Here is a 24,331-nt window from a genome sequence, read left to right on the forward strand (position 1 = left end):
CGTCGGTCGACCGCACAGTCGCGCGACTACAGTCGTGTTTTTTAGTTTTTTATTAAACCGGACCCAGGTCCGGTTAAATTAGAGCGACCATGGTCGGGCGACTATGGTTGTACCAGCGAATAATCGTCGTGCGACAATAGCCGTGTTTAATGGAGAGCGACGGTCGTCAATCGACCGCGCGTTGTTCGACATATTGTCGAGCGACCACAGTCTACCCCTCACACCACGACTGCTCGTCGCTTGACGCTTTGTCTGCATTAAAAACCCGTGCAAAATGAACGCGGATAGTTTCGAGTTTAATCATGGCGGCCTTCATGCGACTTGTTCATCGAATGCGAAGACATTTTCGAAGAGAGCGAGTTTTTAGAGATAAGTTAAATCCATAAGACATGAACAATGATGATTAACTTTTCCGTCGATTTCGCTTACCAAGGAGAGAGCTTTTGGAGCTCATAGACACCTTTGCTGTAGATCTAGAATACGTTTCCGAAATTTATACAATATTGTATCATCAATATGCGTATTTCCCATCCAATACACGGATGTCTCGAGCAAGGGAAAGTAATACATATCAGTAGTTTAGAAGAAATGCACTTAATTGATTTACCTTAATAACAATGGGATAAATATGTTTTATGATGCTAAACGTCGCGTCATTTATTTTTCTCCCGGCTTATAAAGAGTAGTATTAATACAAGAGAGGAGTGCAAACTGTTCACTGAAAGTTAAGGGTAAGTCCCACAGGAAGGTAATGCGCAAATAATCCCGGGTTTATGTGCACCAATATCATTCAATAAACTGCTCATTAAGGGCAACTTTCTTTGGAACTTATCTTGGCCTATAATTCGCAAATTGTACACGTACGTTGAGATAAATTCAGTTGAAGGCACTGATTTTACATTCAACGTGTCCCGTTGACGCATTACTCTACATATGGTCCGTGCTCTTTAAAAAGGGGGTTTAATCCATGTGCGTAAATTAGCGTCCACTATTAGCCTGTGTAGTCCGCACTGGCTAATCAGGGACGACACTGTGTGCCTAAAATAGACTTTTGTTAAGGAGGCACTTTCTTTAAACGAACAATATCATAAAATCGGAAAATATCGTCCCTAATTAGACTGTGCGGACTGCACAGGCTAATCTGGGACGACACTTTACGCACATGCATTTAACCCACTTTTGACAGAGTACGGCTCATATATATGCTGAACTATATGGAATGACAACATACATGTATATTGATAGCATTCTTTAAAAATTGTAAAAATACACCATGGTATAACAACGGCAATACTTATACCATACGCACAAATGATTTATACATGCATTTAAGTATAGTAAAATGGTGTTGATACTTAGTTACATGTGCACAACTTTAATGTTACTCCAACAATAGCTTCATCACTTCGTGTTTATATATAAGAAACAGTACCAATTTAATTTTGTAATAACAAAATTGAATGAGTCATATAACCTACATCAATATTAATAATGAATAATGGCTTTTAGAAGAAAGAATTTGTGGTTACAACGAATGAAGGGAAAAACAGAAACAAATATCAACAAATAAAGGATAAGTATTTTCCCTCATGAATCATTACGTCATTTTTGTAGGTTGAGTAATAAAATGATATATCGATAAAGACATCAATAATAAAATTAAATCACAAAAATAATGCAAAAAAACAATCGGATCAGTTTCGAGCCATCAATAACCAGACTAATATCTTAAATACAGACAAGATAAGTGTAAGTAAACTTTTTTTGTAATACTGACAGATGCTTCAAATATTCATTTGATTAATCTCCTAGTACCGACAGTACGAATTCATGACGTTTTTTTTTTTCAGATCAGATGTGAAATATATCCTGTATAAAAATACCGTTTACTTTAGACAAAACAGCATGGTATCAATAAAGCAAATCTCAGATATGTTGACAGTATTATAAACTATGCAGGAACCAACTCCCCGAAATACAATTTTCTCGGCACCATATACCTAGATTTATTTAGAAGAGTCCCATACATATTATTCGAGTATGTGTATCAAGTTGAAGTGAAATTTACAATGGAATATGAATAATTAACAAAACGATCATTGCCCAGATAAAGTGTCATAAGTTCAATCCTATAATATAGAAAAATTAACCTTATTTAGATAGATTCTCATTTATATGAATTTTGCAGACGATAATGCAATGTATCAAACCTTTAAGTGCAATAATTATTGGACAGATTTAGAAGCCAGATAAAAAAGGACATTTTAACAAAAATGTCTCAGCAGTATGTCCATAATCATTAGTGAATTCCAGAGCTGATTGCAAACCCGTTATTTGGTTTTACAGACTTCCGTAGACATCAAGACTCCACAATGCAGTTTTTGCACGCGTTTTCCTCGATCTACGAGCATTATTCATTCGATCCTTTCTTCCGTCCGATTTGTCGAGCGCACTAATTCATATTGGTATATGGTGAATATATTCATATAAATGTACGGTCTTTAGTACCAACATCTTGAAACTGCGTTGGCAAGTATGTTTGAGGTTCTGCAATTTTGACACGCGAAATGACATTGTCCAGAGACGCGTGAACCATAGTAGTAGATTTTATTTCATTGCGTCAGATTTTGTATTTGAACTTTGAACACTTAATGAATATTATTACAAACACACCTTTGACGAAGAATCCGCAAGCGAATTCTGTTTGAAACAAATAATATCATATTATTTTAACAAATTTAAGATTAACTTTTCGTGATATGAGTTTTCGCACAATAAATAAAAAAATGTTGATGGCGGAAGTGATAATTTTCTAAAAATAGCGACTACAACGACCGCAGTCGACTGACCACACAGTCATGCGACCACAGTCGCGGCAAATTTCTCCGTGAACGCGACAATTTGTCAGTTGGCGGCCGACTACAGTCGTGCTTTGTAGTTTTTTATTAAACCGGACCCTGGATAGTTAACTATTGTAAACACACTGTTTTATATTTACCTAGGTATTGTGGTGACCATTGTCCATTGTCCACCGCCTGTTAATCCGATTGCCAATACATGTAGCTGTCCAGTTGCTATTTATGCGGTGTACACATCACCTGTCCTTTACCTGTACTTTACGCAGTTTAAATGTAAAATAGTTCAAAAAATATTTCCAAAATACTCCACTAACTTTTCACATTTTTCGCAATCCAACACAGTTGTTTAATCAGTATATGTTTACGTATATGACAATGTCAATCTTTGGTAGTTATTGTCACTGTAAACACGTTAAATCGCACAAATATACTCAGAGCAAAACAAACGTCTGACCTGTGCGCACACCAAGTAAATGTCAGTTAAAGGGACTTGTTTGCAGTTTCCTTAAATTGAACAAAGTCGTTTAATTTAAATATTAACACTTATCTAATATTAAGAATATAATACCAGAAATAGTCTTAACTAATTAAAAAAGCAAGAAAAACAGGTTAATACAAAATATTTCCTTGCCCAGGATTAAGGAAGCAAAATCAAACACACTTCAACAACACCACTGATCCTTTAATGCTTTACTAAAAAATTCAAACAATACGTTAGTTACATACTTATTAGTCTTGCGCGATTTCTGCCTAAAACACAGTCCCACCGTGGACAACGTTCGTCAACGTGGACAATCACCGTGGTCTAGGCGTGGTCCCATCGTGATAGATCGCGGTGACAGTGGGTGAACACCGCGGACGTTATCGGGAAATCGATCTAACGGTTGACCACTGCGATCGCGGTGAAATCGATCTAACGGTTGACCACTGCGATCGCGGTGGACCACCGCGGCCACGGTGGTTCACGGTGATTACACGTACATGTATGTTTTTTGCATGAATGTTTATTTAATGCTTATTTAAAGAATTGGTTTTGTTAACATTTCGAAAGTACTTTCTCATTTGTGTACATATAGCTTGCCAATAATTACATATACACATGTTCATTGTACATCCAATTCGATATTTTCGTGATTTCCTGTTTATATTGTTACAATTATTGATTCGAATATACTTTCGAGTTTTCGGTAGTTAGTAAGTATTGAATTGAATGATATTTTAATGAAAACAAATCAGGTGTTATGTTGGCGAGTGACTTCGTGTATACCTGTTTTATTAAGTAACAAGTTCACCCCGTCACATACTCTAAAGAAAAGCGTAATCGATTGAATATTGTGAAAAAAAATATGTATTCAATATCACAATATTAAAATTACTTCATTCACGTTTTTTTACATATGCATCAAAATCAGTTTATCGAAATGGCAAGTGACAATTTTTTCGTATAGAAAATTCTTTGCTAATACGATACAGATTTCAAATATTATGATTTTGATAAATCATTGTAGACCAAGATAAAAAAATATCACATTCTCGTAATTTCTCGATTCATTTTGTAGGAGGCTCGACAAGAATAATTATATTGTTATTTCAATTTATCATTTGTCTTTGATAAAATTTGTCAACGGCATGAAGCAGGATAAATCGAATACATGGTTCGTGCCGAGATGGAGAAAATTTATCCGATTCGGCCTCAAACTGAAAAATTGGGCTCGCTAAAGCACGCCCTATTTTTTTTTCTAAGCCTCACCGGATAAACTTTCTCCATCTCGGCACCAAACATGTATGCTCTATATTCTTGTCGAGCCTCCTACATGTACGCAATATTACAGACCGATTATGTCACCTAAAGATACTTCCACTTTAAATTGTTCCTTTTTATACTTTCCTATTGAAAATAAGAGAAGAAATAAAAAACGAATCGAGAATGTGATATTTTTTTCTTGGTCTACAATTACGATAGCAGCCGATATTGGTAAAATACTACACCCTTTAGTAGTGTATTGGAATGGTTACACTCAACTATGTGTCACAGCGTGCGTAGGAATACACTACTTCATGTTGACCGGAGATAAGAAAATTTATTCGACCCTGCTTTATTAGGTCAATGTTTGCAACAAAGGCAGGATAAAAGATCTTTTAACATTTGAGCATAGCTCTGGGAAAACCGGGCTAAACGCATGTTTGCAAAATGTTGTCTCATATCAGCCAGTGCAGTCCATACAGGCTAATCGGGCACGACACTTTCCGCTTTTACTGAAGTTTGAAAGAAATCTCTTCTAAACGAAAATCCAGTTAAGGCGGAAAGTGTCGCCTCGTATTAGCCTGTGCGGACTGCTTCGTTTTTCCAGAGTGCGGCTCATGTATTCGATGAAGTTTGGACGGTTTAATGTTTAGACATTTTGTAGATCGTGTGCAAAATGTCAAAAAAATAGTTCCAATTATGAATGTATAAATTCCATTGGAATTAAATCACTACACATTTACTACACATTAACTGGCGCGCGCCAACGTAATTTCACACTTCAAATGTCAGCGACATCACGATATGTTTGAAGAATTTGAAAACGTTTATAAGTACATGTCTGTTGGTATGATACTAATTGTTCACAATGTACTTATTATGAAATAAAGTCACTGAACACGAAAGGAATAATCGATTTGAGTAGCACAGGAGTGTATATGTACCGAACGAGCTATCACTGATGGGCATCTATGTTCACAACGACGCCAGTAGTTTTTGATAATTTTCGGCAGTTTGATATCTGCTTGTTAGTCCATACGTTTGTAAATCGTATATTTCGCTTATTCAAGTACCAATTACACGTGTTTATCGTTTTACTTTTATTTAATTTAACACATGTTCATGTGTATGAGTCTCTTTAGAATCTACCTGATCTCAATGCTTTTCATTTGCGCCTCCTTTTTCGCTAACGTAGCTATTTTGCATTTGTTGACTAAAAAAGTTTCCGTATAAGCACTTTAGACGTGTTTAAACGCGCTTTAGTTTAAAGTGCCTTTTTAGCTCACCTGTCACGAAGTGACATGGTGAGCCTATGTGACCGTGTGATGTCCGGCGTCCGTTGTGCGTGCGTGCGTGTGTCCGTCAACAGTTTGTTTGTATAGACAGTAGAGGTCACAGTTTTCATCCAATCTTTATGAAATTTGGTCAGAAGGTTTATCTTGATGAAATCTGGGTTGGGATTATATTTGGGTCATCTGGGGTTAAACACAAGGTCACTAGGTCAAATAATAGAAAAACCTTGTGTAGACAATAGAGGTCACAGATTTCATCCAATCTTTATGAAATTTGGTCAGAATGTTTATCTTGATAAAATCTAGGTTGGGATTGTATTTGGGTCATTTGGGGTCAAAAACTAGGTCACAAGGTCAAATAATAGAAAAACCTTGTATAGACAATAGAGGTCACAGTTTTCATCCAATCTTTATGAAATTTGGTCAGAATGTTTATCTTGATAAAATCTCAGTTGGGATTGTATTTGAATCACCTGGGGTTAAAAACTAGGTCACTAGGTCAAATAATATAAAAACCTTGTGTAGACAATAGAGGTCACAGTTTTCATCCAATCTTTATGAAATTTGGTCAGAATGTTTATCTTGATAAAATCTCGGTTGGGATTGTATTTGGGTCACCTGGGGTTAATCACTAGGTCACTAGGTCAAATAATAGAAAAACCATGTGTAGAAAAAAGAGGGCACAGTTTTCATCCAATCTTTATGAAATTTGGTCAGAATGTTTATTTTGATGAAATCTGGGATGGGATTGTATTTGGGTCATCTGGGGTCAAAAACTAGGTCACTAGGTCAAATAATAGAAAAACCTTGTGTAGACAATAGAGGTCACAGTTTATATCCAATCTTAATGAAATTTGGCCAGAATGTTTATCTTGATAAATTCTGGATTGGGATTGTATTTGGGTCATCCGGGGTCAGAAACAAGGTCACTAGGTCAAATCATTTAAAAAACCTTGTGTAGACAATAGAGGTCACAGTTTTCATCAGATCTTAATGAAATATGGTCAGAATGTTTATCTTGATAATATCTGATTTTGGATCGTATATGGATCATATGGGATCAAAAATTAGGTCACCGGGCCAATTCTAGTAAAACATTGTGGAGATGAAAGAGGTCACAGTTTTCATCACGTCTAAATGAAATTTTGTCAGAATGTATTGTTTCATGAAATCTTGCTTGGGATTTTATATGGGTCTGATATAATTTAAGTTGATGTAGCAAGGTTAGTCAGGTGAGATATTCAGGGCCATCATGGCCTTCTTGTTTAAATTCATATCACGGTTCACAGCAAACCGTTACTGTATGTGATATTTATTTTAAGCAGTTTAAGCGTTCTAGGATTTTTTCACCAACACAGTTAACCTATATTGAAAATCAATCAATAATTTTTAAGTGCGCCGGTCCATCATACCCGCATTTACTAATGTTCTTGTATTTATTAAAAAACTCACAGTTCATAGTTAATATTCATACTTTATATTTCAAAATGTTTTATACTAGATTTCAACTAAAATTCCATAAAATCATGCGCACAGAAATAGACATATGTACTTTGTCTACGATGTTCTGAGCCAGACCTCTTCAATGCATATATGTACTATAATCGTTAATGGACACAATTAAGCATATATTACCATATTTTTTCTTCTTTGAAAAATACATTTTGCATGAATCCTAGTTAGTTTTTATTTTAATTAAGTATTGATGCATTATATTATAAAACATTTTATTTGAATGTATTAACGATCAACGTCTGTTTATGCTTATTGATTAAAAGTGTTTGAGCGAGAACATAAAGGAATGACACAGACCACTAAGAGCCTTCTCTCATAATAGTGACCTCATACACGTTAACGTAACTTCAACCTCAGGCTTCGGTCCCATCTAAGATTTTGGGCTGACTGGTCACTAACATGCGAGGGGACCATAAGTTTCTGTACTATTTCTTCGATAATGTTCACGTCATTAAAGTATGGAATCGTACTAATATTGATTTAGATAAGTTTTCATACTTATTTTAAAAAGAAAAATAAACACAACCAATCTATGTATGTATCAGTATTCAAGAAATATACTATATTTCAAACGAGCTGTTGTATTTGTTATACCAAACATGTGAAGCAAAATCGGTAAACCTTAGTTTCACATTATTCGTTTCATATAAAATGTGTTTTCATTATTTTACCAAAAAGCTTATATCTCATGGCAAGCTTTTGTCTGTCGTTCGTCGTCAGTGGTTAATCGCCAACATTTGCCTTTAAACACTCTAGAGGCCAGATTTATAGCTCAATGAGGAATTAGATTTATGCCCAACTAACTACCAACGCTCTAAGCCCTTATCTTATTAACAACGAATTCATGGTAGAGCGATTATGACCAGTGAGTCAGCTTCAAAAATCTTTGCTTATCGTTACTTTTCATTTGTTGTCCATGGTTGTTTGTATTCGTTAGCTTTCTATTTATACCAGTAAAACTGTCACCGCAGTACCGCCGCTTAATACTCCAGACGCACGATTCTCAAGCATTTTTCCGGTTTTAGTGACAGTCGATTTAAAAGTAGCTACAAGTTAAGATATAAATTATGTGAACAAGTAATTGATCATATTTTGTTAGGCAATTATTTGAATAAAATTATAATACAAACAGGATCAATCAAGTGTAATATCATGAAAGCATATCAGTGTTTGTGACCAAGCTAGTGAGTTAAAGTTATTTATATTGATTCAGTCCGAATAAGTAACGAAAGGTGTAACTTTAGCTACTATCATTTACTCATTTTACCTGTCTTGTGGAAGATGTTTTATTTATATAGTAAATAGTCTCTACGATGCCTATTTAAATGTTGCCTGTAAGCTAAACAAAAATGTATGTGCCATAACATAATTGTAGGTTGGAAAACTATCGAAATTGAAGTGTAAATCATACAGCTTCAATGTTTGTCTGACACCACCAGCCGTGCACCTGACCAGCATTAGCTCATACAGAAATCGCAACATCAGCATTTTCGTTCTTGTGTTGTTGACCAATCTTCGCGAAACTTGGTCACAACTTTTTTTCTCCTTGATAATCGGTTCGAAACTTGATCACGTGAGGTAGAACACTAGGTCATATAAAAGAACTTTATAACACTATGTTTACGCCATATTTAAGAAAAAGCCTGTTAAAACATACTTTTGTACTGTCATCGTTAAACTTAAAAAACAGTGATATCTAGACACAGTTTGAAATTGTGTCACGTTGGGTCAAAATCTACATGACTTCTCCAAATTAAAGAAAATGCTTTCGAGAAGTTTAGAGGCAACATTTATTGATAATTCTGTATGAAATCTAAGACCATTTTCCATGATTCCAAACAATATCTTGGCCGGTTTAAAAAAAGTTCACATCGGGTCAACAACGAGGTCACTAGGTCAAATTTTAGAAAATAATTTGAAACTCTTGTTTGGTCAATCTCTATGAAAATTGGTCAGAACTATGATAACTCAGCGGAGATCGAAAATATGTGGCATTGGGTCAAAAACTAGGTTCGTAGGTCAAATAAAAGACAAAGCAGGTAAAAACTTAATAAAGTGGTAAATCTTTATTAAACTTGGTCTGAATATTAATTTATTTTGCAATGATATATCGACCTAGATTGAAACTGGGTCAATGCATGATCAAAAATAGTACAAAAGTGTAGTATGTCATATTTATAGGTTGTACGTATTGTACAGTGTTAACGTCTAATAAGCTTTTTATTCTATATCCCTTTCTTCAGCTCTTTGTTTCATTTTAATTTTAATTTTGATTGTTAAATGCTTTAATTGAATCTATGCTACTTTCAAGACAAGCGCCCGTGTGAATCGATTATTGTACATTCGGAAACTATTTCTGGTTAACGGCTTTCATCATTATAAAACAATTGCTTAGTGCACTTGTACTCAACTGTCCAATAAGGAAAAAATACAGACTTTTTTGATCCAATACCGGAAGATATTGGACGGTTACATGGTACATATGAAGAATGCTGATTGGATGAATTTATTGGATATATAATAAACCTTAATATTGCACCATTCACTTAATATTTAATGAAATAAACGAGCCTTTAGTTTATTGTATCATATCAACAAATTGTATAACACAAAGGACACACGTTATATGTATTTAGGGGTATTAAATGTCGACAAATCTAAATGTTTGGCAATTAGTTGCAAAATGTCAAACATACAAGAAAGATATATACATCGAAAGCAGTTTATTATATACAAAAGAGCTCGAAATATCATTACAGCAAAGACAAACACATCAGCATAAAATAAAGATACAGAAATTGAAAGGTAACCATGAATTGTTTTTCAAAAATCATTTTATATATTATTAAAAGTAAATATACAAAATACATGTACAATTTTCCTTTTTTTTTGTTCAACATATATTGATAGAAACTTTACAAAAGATAATTTAATAAAAAAAAATAAGAAAGAGACACTAATTTTCATGTTTAGATCAATAATTTGAATATTTATAAGGAAAATATGTTTTTTGGTTTTCACTTGCAATAATTAATTTCCCTAGCCACCAATGGCAAAAAAACACACACCATAAGATATACAATGTATACTTTTTATAATAAAAAATAATGAAACAATATATTTTCCCTCCATAATTGCTCACGAGTATAAACGTATTAAACATATTAATCGGAATATATAAATAATAAAAAAATAACAAATCTCAATAATTACTTAAAGCAATACATATATAGCCGTACATAAATTATAGAATTTATTTTGTGGCAAATAACCGCTGACATGAAGCCAGAGAAAAGAACTAATCAGAATCAACATGGAAAGTGTTCATATGTGCTTGTATGAAATGGTACAATTGTATATGTATCAATACAACTTTTTAAACATTTGGTTATTTGTTAAAACATTAGATTGCACATTTATGACCGTGTTTATATCTATGTTGATTTGTATTGAATGAGCTATTGCAATTCCATGACAATAATTTTATTGTTGTCACGTAATCCCACAATTATCTTTTGAATGCTGGTGTTGCAGCAGACAGAAACTGGTTTGATTAACCCATCATTCTGTGAAGCAATAGTTGCCAGTTTCTTGTTCCCCTCACGATTCACCTGTATGAGAGTATTGGACGTGCTTGCACAAACTATGACCCTGCAGGTGTGATGTGTACACCAAATGGACTTTGCATTTCAGGGTCCGTGAAGGTGGATATCAGGCTGCCATCTGTGGCCAGTGTGAGCAGCTTGTGCTGGGCGTTAATGACATATATACGGTCACCAGCAAGACTCACTGCACATTTGCACACTATAAAGTATAAAACATGTTATATATAAACATATCAGAATTAAATACATTAACACTCAATACAAACACAATAATCGAATATAAGTTCATTCGTGATTTAAATATACAAATATGTGATTATATTTTATGTTTAAATAATTGAATATATGTGTATTTACAATATGTATATTTATTCATTATTCATATATATTAACAATCCATTTACCTGTATATTCATATTCTGTATTTTCATAAAGCTTTTTTATGAGAGTCCCAGTAAGTGTGTAGTGGTACAGAGTCTTGCCAGAGGTGACATACAATGCGCCCTGGTGGTGGGCAATACCTAGTGCTTTATGTGGCAACTCTAACTCCCTCCGTTTCACCAGCTGCTCATTGCTCACAAATATAAACTGCACACCTCCAACACTAAGAGAAACAGCTACCTCACTTGATGTGATTTGGCAAATGTCCGTTGGAGTAGAAGACATATCACAGTGACTAGACACATTGTAATGCTGGTCCAAAAGTTTCATGTTCGTATTCAGGTTATCTGCAAGAATGGCATGACCACTAGGAAGGCTGCACATGCCCATTGCATAGCAAGTCTGACTTTTGTCACTTGATATTTTCAAATTAAACTCAGACTTGTTCTTCACAGTCAAGACCTGGTCTGGATTCATTTTGATTGTGAGAATCCTTCCTAGACAATACTGTTTAGCCATATACTGCACAATGTCAATGTTTTCCTGGAATATCAATTGACTTTGAACCTTCACTGGGTTATCCTTCAGGTATGACTCAAACTCGTATATCTTGTCCAAGCATTTTCTGCTGGCTATGAACTCAATGTCTTTTTTGCTCTTATCACAAAGGCCCTGTACAGCTTCTCTGAGGTGTTGCAGTTCATCCTTCAGTAGTCTGCAGTTGTCAATATCTTTCTTCAGAGAGGTTTGCAAAGCGGTCTTTATTTCATCTAGTTCTTTCAAAGTGGAATTTTCCAGTCGTTCCAAATCGGCATTTAATTTCTTACGCATCTCTCGGATTTCTTGCAGTTTTTCGTTATATTAATGCAGACCTCTTGTTTTCTGTTATACATATTTAATTCAGCAAGAGTTGATTGTATTTTGTTTGACAACTGCTTCATATCCACTGACAGCTTTTTGACTGATTCAGAAATTAGAGCCAAATTGGTACATTGTCTGAAATAGCAACATGAATCATAACTATCCATTATTAATTTTACATGAAAAACATCTAGATAAAATAAAACATATAAAATAAGTAAAATGATAATATTCCAATGCAGGTAGTGAATGTACTTAAATATGCCACATCATGTCATCAAGATTCGTGGAAAAATGATCAAATATTAAAATTGTAGTATTTATTTGTTTAGAATAACTCTTATAATGCTTCAAACAACTGAACTACAAGTATGAAAATGTTCACATTTTTTTGAAAGTTGATTGATGCAAGTGATATCAACCTCCTTTTTACGAAGTTGGCCATTTTTAACTACCTTTAAGTTAATTATAGTGTAACCTACCTGTGATTCAGTACAACACAATCAGAGCAGCACAGCTGACTGTGGTCCTGGCAGAACATTTTCAGTTTTTTGTTGTTGTGAACATCACATTTCAGTAGCAAATCCTCCATTGTCTTTATTTAAGGCCATTTATTTGTTTCTCCTCTTCCATATTTCAAATGATCTACAAATATTTGATCATGATGATGATTGCATTTTTCACAAAAACACTTCAAACATGTTTCACAGAAAATTTCAGCACTTGCTTCTATATTTTTACTTTCGCAAGGGCCACACAAATAGTCCGTCACTGAATCTGAAGTTTTATGAACTGAATCTCCAAAAGTTGCCATGTTGAAAAGGGTTTGAGATCTGTCCTCTATTTTAAAGTTGTGTACTCGCTATTATTTTTACTACTTTTATGAAATACAATTCGTGATATCAAAACCAGAATGTAATGCAAATTGACAGGCACAGTTTTCAGTAAGTATTATACACCATGTACTGAAACTTAAACTGATAAAGGCTCATTATATTGGCTTTTAAAGATAACAGCCCATTTTAAATACGCACTGAAGCACAAAATTCATAGTCAAGTTACAAAAACGAACTAGTACATAAATAACATTAAACATTTTGCTGATAACAGTGGTACAAATCATTTTCTGAAAATGGTTTAAACTTAAATCATGTATTCAGTTAAAGGAACTTGTTTGCAGTTTGTTTAAATTGAACAAAGTCGTTTAATTTAAATTTGAACAATTATCTAATGGTAAGAATATAATACAACAAATAGTCTTAACTCATTATAAAAGTAAGAAAAACAGGTTAATACAAAATATTGCCTTGATAAGGATTAAGGAAGCAAAATCTAACACATTTCAACAACACCACTGAGGCTTTAATGCTTCAATCAAAAATTCAAACAATATGTTAGTTACATAGTCTAGCGCGATTTCTGCCTAAAACACAGTCCCACCGTGGACAATGTTTCGTCAGCGTGGACAATCACCGAGGTCTGAGCGTGGTCCCATCGTGAAAGATCGCGGCGACAGTGGGTGAGCACCGCGGACGTTATCGGGAAATCGATCTAACGGTGGACCACTGCGATCGCGTTAAAGCTCGCCCTATTTTCTTTTTCTAAGCCTCACCGGATAAAATTTCTCCATCTCGGCACCAAACATGTATTCACAATATTCTTGTCGAGCCTCATACATGTACACAACATTCCAGACGAGCGAATAACTTACAATTGTGTCACGTAAAACATGTTCAACTTTTAACTGTTCCTTTTTAAACTTTCCTATTGAAAATATGACAAAAAAATAAAAAACGAATCGAGAATGTGATATTTATCTCTTGGTCTACAATTACGATAGCAGCCGATATTGGTAAAATACTACACCATTGAGTAGTGTTTTGGAAAGGTTTCACTCAACTATGTGTCACATCATGCGTAGGAATACACTACTTCCTGATGACAGAAGATAGGAAAATTTATTCGACCCTGCTTTATTAGGTCAATGTTTGCAACAGAGGCAGGATAAAAGAAGATCTTTTAACATTTGAGCATAGCTCTGGGAAAACCGGGCTAAACGCGTGTGTGCAAAATGTTGTCTCAGATCAGCCAGTGCAGTCCATACAGGCTAATCAGGAACGACACTTTCCGCTTTTACTGAAGTTCGAAGGAAATCTCTTCTTAACAAAAATCTAGTTGAGGCGGAAAGTGTCGCCTCTTATTAGCCTGTGCGGACTGCACAGGCTAATATGTGTAGACACTTTGCAACATGCCTTTAGTTCCGTTTTCCCTGAGCGCGGCTCCGTTATTTGATGAAGTTTGGAAGGTTAAATGTTTAGACTTTTTGTAGATCGTGTGCAAAATGTCAAAAAAGTAGTTCCAATAATAAACGTAAACATTACATTTGAAACGTATCACTACACATTCATTGGCGCACGCCAACGTTATTTCACACTTCAAATGTCAGCGGCATTACGCTATGTTTGGAGAATGTAAAAAAGTTTATTAATACATGTCTGTTGATATGATACCAATTGTTCACATTGTACTTATCATGGAATAAAGTCACTGAATATGAAAAGAATAATCGATTTGCGTAGCCGGAACCCGACAGCAGTGTTTATGTACCGAACGAGCTATCTCTGATGGGCATCCATGTTCATAACGACACTATTAGTTTTTGATAATTTTCGGCATTTTGATATCTGTTTGTTATTCCTTACGTTTGTGAATCGTATATTCCGCGTATTCAAGTACCAATTACACGTGTTTATCGTTTTACTTTTATTTAATTTAACACTTGTCCATGTATATGCGTCTCTTTAGATTCTACCTGATCTTAATGATTTTCATCTGCGCCTCCTCACAGGTGGTTAGCGTGTGGCTATAATATTAATTAGTGAAAACATCATTTTGAATGATAAATAATCATATTATAACGAAAAATCAAATTTTCTGAAGAAAAAAAAAATCACTATCAAATATATATTATATATATATATATAACAAGGTATTCAACTCGAAATCACCCGAAAACAGGGTGAATCGCTTTGAACAGCCATTACTTCATCAATTGTGCAGCGATTTTCATGAACCTGGTCTTATCCAACGCAAAGATGAATTTCCGTTTTGGAAATGTATATATCTTGTTATATTGCTTCACATGCTTGGTCAAATTTTAATAAATAAAACATTACACAATTCGCTTGACCTACTTAATACCGATCAGACAGAATTCATGAATGAAATCTCCAGTTGTAAAGACACACCTTCGCATTGGACCAATGAAATCACTCGTGTGTTTAAAATGTCAGTAAGTTGAAATGTATGTAAACAAAGGTTTCAAACGGCGCTGGACAGTTATTTTTAATGCATAATGGAACGGCAAGCACGGTAAGAATGTTTTTTTAATACGTTTTTTTTAATTATGGTATCGAGGTCCGTGAACTTTGCAGGGAAAATGCCTTTTACTTCGTGAAGATTTTAGTCTTAGATACTGTCTGATCGATGTTAAGTGGTTCACGCGAGTTGTGTATCGTGTTATTTCTTATAAGTTGACCCAGTATTTGTAAAAATATTGCAAGACATGTAAATATTGCTGAAAATGGTGGAGTTTCACCGGTAGGGGACTTTTATTGCTTGGCAATAGTCTTGTGTATTGTGCTGTTGACCAATCTTCGCGAAACTTGGTCACGACATTTTTCTCCTTGATAATCGGCAAGTTTGAAACTTGGTCACGTGGGGTTAAAAACTAGGTCATATAAAAGAACTTATTAATACGCTATGATTACGCCATATTTAAAAAAAGCCTGTTAAAACATATTTTTGTACAGTCATCGTAAAACTTTCAAACAGTGATATATAGACACAGTTTAAAACTGTGTCACGTTGGGCAAACTCTACGTTACTACGTCAAATTAAAAAAATGCTTTCGAAACGTTTATAGGCAACATTTATTGATAATTCTGTAGGAAAACTAAAAAAAAAATCCTTGATTCCAAACGATTTAAAGGCCGATTTTCAAAAAACAGTTTACATCGGGTCAACAACGAGGTCATTAGGTCAAGTTTTAAAAAATAATGTGAAACTTTTGAAGGTCACATGTTTGCTCAATCTCCATGAAACTTGTTCAGAACTGTGATAACTCAGTGGAGATCGATAATATGTGACGTTGGGTCAAAAACTAGGTCGATAGGTCAAATTAAAGAAAAAGCAGATGAAAACTTTATAAATAGATAAATCTTTACGAAACTTGGTCAGAATATTAAATTCTGTCGCAATGACTTATCGACCTAGATTAAACTGGGTCAATGCATGGTAAACAAGTGTAGTATGTAATATTAATATTGCACCATTAACTTAATATTTAATGAAATAAAATACTTAATATTTAATGAAATAAAAGAGCCTTTAGTATATTGTATCATATCAACAATCGAACAACAAAAAGGACACACATTATAGGTATTTAGGGGTATTTAGAGTCGACAAATCTAAATGTTTGGCAATTTGTTGTAAATGTCAAACATACAAGACAGATATACATTGAAAGCAGTTTATTATATACAAAAGAGCTCGAAATCTCATAACAGCAAAGACAAACACATCCGCATAAAATAAAGATACAGAAATTGAAAGGTGACCATGAATTGTTTCAAACAATCATTTTATATATAATTAACAGAAAATATAAAAAATTCATGTACAATTTTACTCTTTTTGTTCAACAAATATTGATAGTAACTTAACAAAAGATAATGTAATAATCATTTAAAAGAAAGAGAAAATAATCTTCATGTTTAAATCAATAATTTGAATATTTATAATGAAGATATATTTTTTGGTTTTCACTTGCAATAACTAATTGCCCTAGATGTCAAGGGCACAAAAACACACACCGTAAGAAATACAATATATAATTTTTATATTTAAACAATAATTACAAAACATTGTTTCTCTAAATAATTGCTCAAGAATATTAAACATATTAAACATATTAATCAAAATATATAAATAATCAAAAAATAATAAATCTCAATAATTACTTAAAGCAATACATATATAGCCGTATATAAATTATAAAATTTATTTTGTGGGAAATAACCGCTGACATGAAGCCAGACAAAAGAACGAATCAGAATAATCATAGAAAAATGTCATATGTGCTTGTATGAAATGGTGCAATCTTATGTGTATTAATACAACTTTTTAAAATTAAATAATTTGTTAAAACAATAGAATTTACATTTAGAATCGTGTTTATATCTATGTTGTTTTCTATTGAATGAGCTATTGCAATTCCATGACAATAAGTTTATTGTTTTCAATTAATCCCACAATTATCTGTTGAATGTTGGTGTTGCAGCAGACAGAAACTTGTCTGATTAACTGAGAAGCAATAGTTGCCAGTTTCGTGTTCCCCTCACGATTCACCTGTATGACAGTATTGGACTTGCTTGCACAGACTATTAGTTGTCCTGCAGGTGTGACATATACACCAAAGGGCTGTATCAGTTCAGGGTCCATGAAGGTGGATATCACGGTGCCATCTGTGGCCAGAGTGAGCAGATTAATTTTGGAGCCGATGACATATATACGGTCACCAGCAAGACTCACTGCACATTTGAACACTATAAAGCATAAAACATTTGATATATACACATATCAAAATTAAAGACATGAACAATTTATACAAAATATTCGCATATAAGTTCATTAGTGATTAAAATATACACATTAGTGATTATATTCTATGTTTAAATAATGCAATATGCATGTATTTACAATATTTTCAATGTTTTGATTATTCATATATGTCAACCATCCATTTACCTGTGTTTTCTTTTTCTGTATCCTCATATAAAAATCAGGAGTGTCCCAGTAAGTGCGTAGTGTAATCAGCTGCCCATTGCTCACAGATATAAACTGCACACTTCCATTACTAAGAGACACAGATTTTTTACCAAAAGACACAGCTACCTCACTCAATGTGACTCTGCAAATGTCCGTTGGAGAAGCAACGGGACTAGACACATCACAGTGACTAGACGCATTGTAATGCTGGTCCAAAAGTTTTACGTTGCCATTAAGGTTATCTGCAAGAATGACATGACTACTAGGAAGGCTGCACATGCCACTCACAAAGCAAGTCTGACTTATGTCACTTGATATTTTCACATTATACTCGGACTTTTTCTTCACAGTCAAGACCTGGTCTGGATTCATTTTGATTGTGATAATTCTTCCTAGACTAGACTGTTCAGGTACTGCAACAAATTAATGTTTGCCTGGAAAATTATTTGACTCGGAACCTTCACTGGGTTCTCGTGCAGATATGACTCAAACTCGTGTATCTTGTCCACGCATTTCCTGCTGGCTATAAACTCAATGTCTTCCTTGCTCTTATCACAAAGGCCCTGTACAGATTCACTGAGGTGTTGCAGTTCATCCTTCAGTAGTCTGCAGTTGTCAATATCTTTCTTGAGAGAGGTTTGCAAGGCGGTTCTTATTTCATTTAGTTCTTTTAAAGTTTAATTTTCCAGTCCATCCAAATAGGCATTTAATTTCTTACGCATCTCTCTGATTTCTTGCAGTTTTTTCGTTATATGATTCCACCACGAAATTGATGTTGACCTCGTGTAGTCATACATATTTAATTCAGCAAGAGTTGTTTGAATTTTGTGTGACAATTGCTTCATATTCACTGACAGCTTTTTAACAGATTCAGAAACTAGAGCCAAGTTGGTACATTGTCTGAAATAGCAATATGAATCATATCTATCCATTATGATTATCAAATAAAACATCTTAGTGATATAACACATATAAAACGGATAAAATGATAATATTTAAAAGCAGGTAGTGGATATACAAACATATGTCACATCATGACATCTAGATTCCTGGAAAAATATCAAATAATAAAATTTAAGCATTTAAATGCAGGTAGCAGATATACAAACATATGTCACATCATGACATCTAGATTCCTGAAAAAAAATGATCAAATAATAAAATTTAAGCATTTAAATTTTTAGAATAACTCTTATGCTTCAAACAAATGAACTACATGTTTGAAACTGTTAACTTTTTTTAAAGTTGATTGATGCAAGGGATATCAACCTTCTTTTTGCAAAGTTGGTCACTTTCAACTCCCTATAAGTTAATGATAGTGTCACCTACCTGTGATATAGTAAAACACAATCAGAGCAGCACAGCTGACTGTGGTCCTGGCAGAACATTTTCAGGTTTTCGTTGGTGTGAACATCAAATTTTAGAAGCAAATCCTCCATTGTCTTTATTAAAGGCCAAATATTTTGTTCTCCTCTACCATGTGTTGCATGGTTTACAAACATTTGATCATGGTGATAAAGGCAATTTCGACAAAAACACTTCAAACATGTTTCACAAAAAATATCAGAACTTGTTTCGATATTTTTACTTTCGCAAATAAAACAGGAAAAGTCCTTCACAAAATCAGAGCTTTCATTTACTGAATCTGAATTAGCCGTGTTCAATAGATAATGTGACTGTCCCCTGATTAAAAACTTGTGATTTGTCTATTAGTTTGATTACTATTATGAAATACGAGTGTAATCAAAACCAAAAAGTGTTGCATGTCGACACACAGAGCTTTATGTTAGTATAATGACCAATATACTTCACTTCAAACTGGTAATGGCTGATTGATGTTGCCTGGTTAAGCAGAAAATCCACTTAAAAACACAATGAAGTACAAATCTCATTAAAAAAAGGTAACAATACTGATATTGTGTATAGAGTGTTTAACACTTTGCTGATAACAATGGAAGTAACAATTTTCTAAGAATGGGGGAAACTTGATACAAGATTTCAGTTAAAGGGACTTGTTCACAGATTTTCAAAAATAAAAAATAAAGGTTTTGTTTTTAACAAAAATCCAATATTTGGAGTAGTAAAAAAATAAATAACTATAAAAGCAAGATAAAAAGGATGACAACAAGTGCCTTGTCCAGAATGCTTATCTTGAACTTTTAAAGGCCAAATCAAACGTGCTTCCACTACACCACTGAGGCTTTAAAGATTTTATGAAACATTCAAACAACAAATTAGTCATACACACACTCTCCAAATGTTAAATGAAACGCGTTTTTACTGATTTTACTGATTTTGATTGGTGATCATCCATAAATGATTCAAATATTTGTTAAAGTACGGAGTGTTATTTTTGTTGTTTTAAAATAATTAATAGATATCGTGTTTAATCTTTTTCTTGAATCACTTGCATTTTTACCAACTCACAATTCTCTTCAGAAGTTAATTGACAAACCTGTAAACATCAACATAATGTAAGACACACATGGCAAATTTAGAGAAAACCTTGTAAATATTTCTGAAGTCAATTAACACAATTGAGTTAGATCTAGGTCGAAGTAAACCACATTGAATAGTCACCTGCATCTCAAATATAGAAATCAACATCCAATCAATTAAGAAAAGAGAAAACAACACACTTAAGTGTTTTATTAATTATACCGAAAGCCAACTTTGCCATAATAAATGGAAATGGTTTTGGTAGATTTAGGAACTGATTATACTTAAACCATGCACATAATAAAACCTTATGCAGGTAGTCAATACTTTACTGTTATTTTTTTAATATTTGCGTTTAAAATTGTTTAAACAACATAATCCGCAAACTGTTATAAATACCAGTACCTTTTCAAATACAGTCAAACTAGTAATTTAAGTCTAAACAAGAAATATCGTTTATAAAGATTTAGGGCTTGGTGTTGATTAGTGTTGACTGATAATCAGTTATAGCAATGAGGTAAAGGATCGTATATGTTTGTATCCACAAAGTTCTTAACTGCATCACAACCACATCAGTTACTTAGTTTTTCGCCACTTGTTGTTACTTATTTATCATAATAAGATTCTGTTGATAATGTTTCTATAGATACAACACATAAATACTTTTTGAAAATGACATTAATACACAAAAATATAACCAGTCAAACGTGAATAATGCATACACTTTTCAAATATTTATACGCGCTTTCTTCATTAGGCCTCTTTTAGTTGTTTTCCGTATATTGCTATTTGACTCAATTATCTATCGCTTTGTGAATTTGTATGATCATGCCAAAACTGTTTGCCAATCTTTTTGAATTATTCTTATTCAATCATTTATAATGGTATATTAAGTTATTGCAAAACACACATTAAAAATGTATTATTAACCTGCCATGTGTGCATGGATATCATATTTTAAAGTTCTGGATTCCAGATAATTCTTGTTTGGCCATAGTAAATGCTATAACTTTATAAAAAATAACAATATCCAGACAGGCTTACCTAACACAAACCTTGAAACCGTGTGAGATGGAACTTACAAAAACCATTAAAAGAGAGGTCATTATTGCACTGCCAGAACAACATCTTTTTGTAAATGCTTTAAGATGTTTAAAGGTCAATTATGAAAACAACAAACAACACTTTATTGACAAAATATATAAGGATAGGCAAAAATAATACTTATTTGATAAAAACAATATGACTGCAAAGAAAGCAATTTGAATAATTGAATATGAAAATATAGCCTTTAAGAATTTACGGCCTGATGCTGGAAATGTGCCAAATAATAAGAGGCACACACAAAATGTATTGTCGATTTCCAAGAATAGAGTGTACAACTGTTGTAACCACTTAGGCTTTCCGCGGGCGAAAAAAAGTTTCACTCACTTTACATTGTTGCAAAACCAATCCTGCATCAATATAAAATTCTGAAATTAGCGGATGCAAAATGAGAATTTTGTTTACGCTTTACTACACACATAGTCTATTAAATTATCCGTTACATGTTATTATAAAATGGGTAAACATTTTGAAGATTGCACTTTTGCAATCTCACACAGTTTTGATTTTTTCATAAAAATGAAATTCCATTTATTCGTTCTGGCCACAAGCGGGAAATCATTCACAAATTGAAAGAATTGCAAATGTCGAGAAAGGTAAAAACCTACACCAAAATGTTTTCATATACACAGCCCGCCTTGAATTCATAGCAGTCACATTTCAGGTTTTAACATTTAAAAATCAATAACGAAACTAGCAGCAAAACATTAAAAATTTGGAACAGTGTCTCTAATTTTACGATTATCTGTTTGCCTCTGGGTTGCAATCCCGATTATGAATACACAATGCAATCAGTGTAATCTTATGCACTCACATTGCTTTTTTGTTATTGTATTTATCCAAAAAGAGTGCTGGCTGTCCCTAACAGGACAATATTACTCTGCAAAGGGAGTGATGAAAATTAAAGAAGACCTTCTTCCCGCTCCTCGCGCGCTGCGCTGCTTGTAAGGCCCCTCTAGACGCCACAAGCTGTCGACCCAAACCCCAGAACACTTTCCCCAGCACGTTGAGCGTACTGGGTACCGCCGTCCTTCAACACTTCCATTATCTTCATAGGGCCAACCCCCTAGAAATCCTGGCCTGAATCTCTACCCAATGTCCGCCATGCCCGTCCTCTACGCTGCCACCTCCGCTGCTCCCGTCCCGCTTCCGGCGATGTAGTGAAACCACTATCTACATACGGACAAATACCATTCCGCTTAGCGACTCTTCCAAGTTCTGCGAGTCAGCGAAGTCAGCAGGAAAGGACGTCCGGGTCGAGGGATGACGATTCTCGCTGGTTTGACAGAGCCGCTCACGGCAGTTCCCATATCCGACCCTCCTCAGGCGATGTAGAGAAAGCACTATCCACCTACGCACAATTACCATTTCGCTTTGCGATTCTTCGGACTCTTCAAGAAAATCTTTTGCGAGTGACTCTCGCCCCGATCGCGACCCGCATGCTCCAGCTGCTGACCGAGCTCTGCTAAACTAATGACTATATCATTTATAGAGTTACCTTGATTTTTTTCAATCGCCAGTGTCTTTAACATTTTCAACTTCAATCGCAAATTTACAGATTCAATTGCCATTGGCGATTTTGTCGATAGTCTGACTCTGAAATAAAGTTAGAAAAATACTCTTTAAATACATGTAATTTTATTAAACAAAAAGATATTTAAATTGTTGTTGTTGCTTTATGTCACTTGTTTGTCGCATATTCACCGCTGAAATTTGTGTTATTTATTGTACGTGTATTCAAACCACACGTAAATATTTGCAAATAAAAATTATAATACGGGAGATCACATCATTTGCGTCCTCAATGTGCTTATTATGAGTTTATTTTTTCCCATCGAAATATATGATATTCAAATATTTAATTAGCATGCAGTTTTCTTTCGACGTGCAGTTTTCTTTCGACACATTCAAATTATACTTTTCTAACCGCGTCATGTGAAAATGGGTCTTATGGCGCGTTGGCTAGCGTAGCTAAAGCCCTGTCTGCGCAGGTGCACAGTCAACTGCGCAGTCTGTCAGGAGCTGCGCTATCCGCTATAAATCACGCAAGGTTTCGTGGTCTCTTTATGTATCTCCTGACCTACTGCGAGATGTACATGCTGGACCATAGCGACGCTAGCCGCATATTGCATTAGACCTATTATCGCATGACGCGGGTCTATAAAAAATATCTTTGTTTCTTATACATGGAACATCTTAGTACAATACTTTTCGGTAGGAAATTGAAGTCGACTGTTATTTATAGAAAACTGTCAAATTTCGGTGGCATTTCAGTCTTTCAAGGACGATTTTCATATCAAGTGAACCGTAAGGCAAACATTTGTGGTTAGATAATGAAACGATTTCCGTTTAAGCATGACACAATATTTGTTCGGGAGTTTTTGTTTCCTCATCTTGAAAGCAAAACTGTGTTACCAACGTTTATCGATAGTCCACTGTGTCTTCCCCGGACGATTTAGTACCGAGTCAAAATGCGAAGTATTATTTAAACATATATCACACACACACACAGAATAATATCGAAAATGATCAACACAAACAGTTTTGTTATTATCTGTTTAATTTTAGCGAGAATTGATAAAGTATTTCCGATTGTCACACATTTTCCCAAGGTTAAATTTATTAAAGTGGATTATCAGTCAAAAAGCTCTATCAACGAGGTTACGCAAAAGACGCATGATAGTGCATTGCAATCTCGAC

At 34.2% G+C, this 24,331-nt stretch overlaps 1 protein-coding gene across 1 annotated transcript in view; it reads right to left on the bottom strand.

Annotated features, from left to right (window-relative positions):
- LOC127868128 (uncharacterized) overlaps positions 1-18,721 on the bottom strand; it is a 40,278-nt gene extending 21,557 nt beyond the window's left edge. Inside the window, exon 1 of the mRNA XM_052409747.1 lies at positions 18,670-18,721. The gene's annotated coding sequence lies outside the window, so the exon portion shown is untranslated. The remainder of the gene's footprint in view (positions 1-18,669) is intronic.
- Positions 18,722-24,331: the final 5,610 nt, after the last annotated feature.

This window comes from Dreissena polymorpha, chromosome 2 (genome assembly GCF_020536995.1).
Source record: "Dreissena polymorpha isolate Duluth1 chromosome 2, UMN_Dpol_1.0, whole genome shotgun sequence".
Classification (NCBI taxonomy): domain Eukaryota; kingdom Metazoa; phylum Mollusca; class Bivalvia; order Myida; family Dreissenidae; genus Dreissena; species Dreissena polymorpha.